The sequence below is a fragment of the Cupressus sempervirens genome, chromosome 10, assembly GCF_028749045.1.
Source record: "Cupressus sempervirens isolate cs-2001-9-10 chromosome 10, ASM2874904v1, whole genome shotgun sequence".
NCBI classification, from domain to species: Eukaryota; Viridiplantae; Streptophyta; class Pinopsida; order Cupressales; family Cupressaceae; genus Cupressus; species Cupressus sempervirens.
The window spans coordinates 178,000,803-178,006,802 of NC_143127.1; the positions used below are offsets into that span (position 1 = coordinate 178,000,803).

The following is a 6,000-nucleotide window of genomic DNA, read 5'->3' on the forward strand; positions in this document are numbered from 1 at the left end:
AATATTTAACATATTTATGCAAAGCACATTGGGCCCAAACACACATCCTTTCATTCAAGGATAAATTCTTCAACTTCATGATGGGATACAACTTCTTACATTATTTGTTATTTTCAGAGACACTATTTGCACTCAATGATCTTGGATCAACACAAGGATCCTCCCAAACTGATTGCATACACTCAATACCTCTTAATGTGAAAGGCCTCTCATTTCCCATTGTACTCCACACCTTAAAACCGAACTCACTCATCAATTGTTGATTGCATCTTCAAATTATCTAATTTTATCCATAAATTATATTCATGAGACTCCATGCCCATATGGTCTATTTGCATTATTTTTTGACTGAATATACGTCTCTTTCACTATAATCATGTAATAGTGATGCAGAGCATCACTGATTACTTCCAAATCTCCATAGTGAACATTCTTTTACTGTCATACAAATGATTGAATAGAGGAAACATTACATATTATTACTAATATGATAATACATAAATATAAATAAATGGGTATAAATCAATAAGTTCGATGGCTTAGCAGCTGGTATTATACAGAATAAATATGATGAACCGTGGATTACTATAACTAGTGCATTAAAAAGAAACATTTAACCAACATGATCTGAAGGTGGGGAATTATGTCCATACTCAACTACTTTTTGTGTGAAAGAAGTAAGCTGCAGACTGACCATTCATTTTCCTTCCACAGCCTCCTCTAAAATCTATTGTCATAGGGTCACTTACGTAGTTCTCAAAAAAAAAATCCTTGGCATAATAGTTCAGCTAATGGAAAAGGTATGAAACAAAAAGTAACTTGTATAGGCATGATAATGTATCTACCAGAACATTTTGTTTCTTCTTCTTTCAAATGATCTCAAACTCATATGCCTGCAAACAATCAATTCATTTTCTTCTCTTCTATGAGGATGTTCATAATCAACAAGTACTTGAGGTAGAAATGATCAATTCAATGTAAGTATTTGATCCCCAATAGAAATAGAGACCATTTTTCAACCACATAAAGGGTGGCTATACGTTGTATCTATATGGAAAAATGTGCCTTTTTATCATTAAACTACTAACATTTCAAGGCAATGGAGTATCATCTAGAAAGAACTCCACACCAAGTTTTATTAAATTTGATGGTGGACAACTTCAGTTCATTAGGACAAGCTGGCACCCAAGCAATCATAAAAGTTCTCTTGAGCTCCTCAAAATCATTTTGCACCTCTAAAAACCAATTAAAAGCATCCCTTTTAGTTTAGTATGTTAAAAAAGGGGGCAATGGTAGACAAAAATTTCAAAAACCTTTGATTAAAACTTGCCAAGCCCAAGAAATTACTAATTTCCTAAGTTACTTCGGAAGGGTTTGCATGTATTCCTTCAACAAAATGACATGACCATGATGATTTAGAATTTGCACTTGCAGATTTCAGCATACAACTTTTGTTTGACCAAAATATCAAGCCCAGTATTTAGATTCTCTAAATGCGATGCTAATGATGTACTAAAAACCAGAGTATCATCAAAAAATACTAGAAAGGATCTTGTGAAGGCCCTTAAGAAAATGTAGTTTAAAGGAAGCTTCACTTATCAGAACTGATTGTATAACTATAAGGTTTATTGAGCTCAATGATTCCAACAATTTGGCATGGATTGACAGGTATACTTTGGCAAAAGATAAGTTGGTCAATGGAAACTATATGTAGCTCCATAGTTATTGTGCACACTTGCCATTTATCTGCTCTCACAAGTTTCAAATTCCTCTCCTACTGAGATGAACTGGTCTCAATGAATATTTATCTTGTTTCTTAATAGGAACAAACTTACCTCTATGAAAGCAAAAGAAACTTGTTATATATATATATATATATATATATATATATATTGCAAAAACAAAGTGGGATTTAAAGACCAAAGAGCCACAATATTTTGATGCAGAGCAGGATGTCTAGTCAGGATTGGTTGAGCTCACATTGTAGACTCTAGATATAATTCATTCTAATAGTTCAAATGATGAGCCTGAATTTCCTAGATATCCAATGGAAGATCACTCCAATTTTTTAGATTTATGCTAAAACTAAAACCGGCTATGCATATCTTTTCATGGCATGCCTATTTTTCTATTTTGGTGTTTTTCCATTGGAGATAATAGTTGTACTTCTCAGCTTGACTTTGCAAATTTTAGTTTCAAGTTTCAATCTTTCATCAATATAAATATATCAATTGAAATTTTGTGTTATCAATAATTTATTCCATTATAATAACTTAATGGGTTATTGGCTCTCTCCTTTTCACTTACTTAAGTTAATTGTAATTTTAAACTTTAAATATAAATATCTTCTATAAAAATTAGGGATGATATCACATGGTTGTAGGCCCACATTGATGGTAGGGAAATCTCTGAGGAGCATGAATTTTTTTTTTATTTCTACAAGCAAGATACAATGGCCCACAATGATCTTTTTTTTGAAGAGTGACATCATGGTTCATACTATGCCAAATTGAAGTATGAATGGAAGCAATTTGTTACAAAATTAAAAAGGTTCAAGGAGTGGGTTGCATTCCATTTGGGTTTAACTGATGAAGATAGATTAAGGAGACTTGAAGCTCACTGTGAAGAACTTGTAAGTAGGCTGGAAATTTTTTAAGATGGGCGAGCTCAGGGTGTTTGGGTTGCATTTGTCATCTTCAAAGATATCTACACTACAAACAAGGCTCTTCAAGATGCCAAAACTGAGAAAAAGAGACCACGAATTGGAAAATTTGTTTCTATTATGGAGTTGCAGCTTGAAAAGAGCCATTGGAAGGTAGAGAGAGCACCACCAGCTACTAAAATATATTAGTTTCATTTTGTTACAAAGTTCTAGAAAAATTATTGATGTAGAGGGTATGGACAATGCAGCATCATGGTTGGCTTGGGTACAGAGCTTGAGCTAGGCTGTAGCTTTGTTCTTCCAGTTCTTATCAAATATGCTTATTTTTATAAGCATGTACATAATTATTCCCACAACTCTATCATCACTTTCCAAGATTGAAAGACATTTTCCTATCTTAGAAGAGCATTAAGCTGTACTGGTTTAAAACATTTTTATATTTCCTTGTTAATTTGATTTTCCTATGAGTACTATTGGATTCATCATTGGAAGGTGCTCTCTTGAGGATGGGTCAATGCTATATGGATGGGAATTATTGCAACAAAATTGAGGAGTATATGAGTGCATTTTTTTTACCAGGTCCTTTCTATCCTCTCTTGCTTTCATGATAACAAGCACTTTTCTAGGCATATCTTTTGATTTGTTAGCTCCAATTCCTTGGATAAAGAAAAATCTATAAAAGTTTGGTAAAAATGGCTTGTTGTAGTCATCACTGAGAGTTAAGAGGATAATTTGGAAGAATCACTATTTTTAGAAAGATACTTTAGTTTTGATGATGGAGATGGCTCAACAAAAAGGGAGAGTGCAAATGGGCTTGATCTACAGGGAAGAGATTGACTAGTCTATCCAATTAACAAAAAGGATCGCCATCAGATGGTTTAGATTTTTGATTTTGCATAGTATTATGCATTTAATCCTACAATTTTTTCAATGACCCTAATTTATTCTATCTTCACACCTCTCATGCTACCTATAGGTGCATGTTACTTTGGATATTGGTATGTGGTGGATAAATAAAAAATTTTCTTTGTGTCATTTTCATGGACTACTTGTATGAAATTATCAAAAGCTCATGAAAACCTTTCTAAGAATAATGTATCTATGTGTGATTCTATTCCTACTATCTATGCTATTTTACTTCTCAGTCCAAGGAGATTCTGCAAGTTGTAATTTATGTGTACTTTTGTGACAATCATAGTTTATTGTTTTAAATATGGTGTAGATAAACTAATATCTTCAACAAAAACCAATTTTCAATAGGATTTACTGGAGGGTGTATGGACCATTGATAGTATTGTTGATGGACCCATTGAATATGAGGTGTATGCACAACCAAAGTGTGATTGGGATGTTTCCTCTATTTAATTTTTTTCATTGAGGATCCATTTTGATTGATACTCAATACATGTATTTCTCTCCAAATTATCTGGAATTTTCAATTCTAATCTAATTGGAATTTTATGAGGTCAAACACTTGGAAGTATGGTTGTAATGTCAAATGTATGAAATAGTTGCAGGATAACTAATTTTTTTCTATTTCGATCGAATTATGTAAATTTTATCAACTAATTCCATTTTTAGACATTTTATCTTCCCAACTCCCAGACATACCCCCTACTCACCTCTCCTTTTGCAAAATTGGCTAATTTTTATTACTAAAAAAAGTCACACCAAACGTAAGGCATCTTGGTTGAACCCTTAGGACCTGGCCACAATCTGTAATGGATTAATTTCAAAAAGACATTAAGCATATAAATTGTAAATATGGGCATTTGGAATGGTAAATTGTTTTCTTCAAATAAAATCTTCTTATTGTATATAGTTTTCTATCTTCATGTCAGATGGCTGAAATGATTTTTCTCTAGAGATCTTCATGAAGGAATTTTTTTTAACAATGTTGTTTGCCATCTCAAACCTATTTCTTGACATTTTAGGAATGTTTTACTATGTTTCTTGGAGTTTGGAGGATAGATGGATGGGGTGTGTGAGAATGTCCAGTATATTTTTGGATCATGGGTGTGGAAGGGGGTCAACTACCCAAATATTATATAAAATCACTAGTTAAATTAAGAAAATATTAACAAAACTAACAGAAGCTAAAGTTTTGTGCTAAATTTGCTATGACTAACTATTGATCCAATAATCCATATTATAATTATAATATGCATCTCATTTCAACAATATTAGTTGCAAACTTGTGTGAGGCCTCACCCCGACCCCTCATGGTCTTAGTTGTTACTTTATCTTTTTGATACTCATGACTCGAGATGTCGAGACATTATTAGATACTCAAACATATCATATTATTTCATGTTGTGTGATGTTATTTTCAGATAGTTGATGTCCATCATTTAATGCTTTATGTATATGTATGTTGATGAATTAAGTAAAATGTAGGATTAACACATTGATTTTGGAATCTTTATGATTAAGAATTTTGTAGGATGAAAGAAACCCTAATTTATGTATGTTTCAATTTATGTGAATTTCTGATATGTATATATGTACATGTGATTTTCGGGACTACTGATGTGTGCAATGAGTGTATAGATATTTTAGTCATAGAAATCGACGGAGGAACAGAACTAATCTCTATGTGTTAATTTTGGAAACCTTGTTGTTCATAATTCAAGTATTGTATTGTGAGATGTATGTATGTATCTTTATGTGATCAGTAAATGTTAATGTTCGTAACTATGTTCTTTTAGTGTCACTTGACACTCGTAAATTGTTTATGTTCTTCAGTGCACTGATTAGGGTTAGTTGTTTAACCTTTGGAACCAAGTTGGTTTAGTTGGTGTCAATTTGCTATTGGGTCCTTAATCGAGGTTAGTCATCCCTTAATCTAGATTAGTGCTTAATTTGCAATGTTAGAGTAGTTAGTATGTCCTACTTTTTTTTCCTAAATTTTTTTTGGCTCTACACCTTTTTCCTAAGGCTTAAATCATGAAATTATTATACCCAAAGGGTATGGGTATGGGTTAGGGGTCTTTTCCAACCCCTAAGCCCCTTTTATTGACTTTTGAGGTCACTCAAAAAGTCTCTTTTTGCCTTTGTGCGAAAATTGACCATGGCTATCTTGAGTTACCTCACCTCATCTCCACTTAGGGTTTAACCATAGTGTAGGTGGAGTTAGGAGTTTCTAGAATTGCTAGTGGGTGGAAATAGTTATTACTCCTTTTGATGGTTGAGTTTGAGGCTTATTTAGAGGCCCTTCTTAGACTTGTGGAGGTGGTTACCCAATCTCTACATTTAGAGAGGAGTTCTTGAAGATTGAAGCAAGGAGAAGGAAACTCTACTCAATTTTTTTCATTGCCATTACCTCTTTGTGAAGGTTG

At 32.9% G+C, this 6,000-nt stretch overlaps 1 pseudogene; it reads left to right on the top strand.

The window, feature by feature from the left end:
* The window catches only part of LOC149533212 (hyperosmolality-gated Ca2+ permeable channel 4.1 pseudogene), an 82,017-nt pseudogene extending 77,990 nt beyond the window's left edge, over positions 1-4,027 (top strand).
* Positions 4,028-6,000: the final 1,973 nt, after the last annotated feature.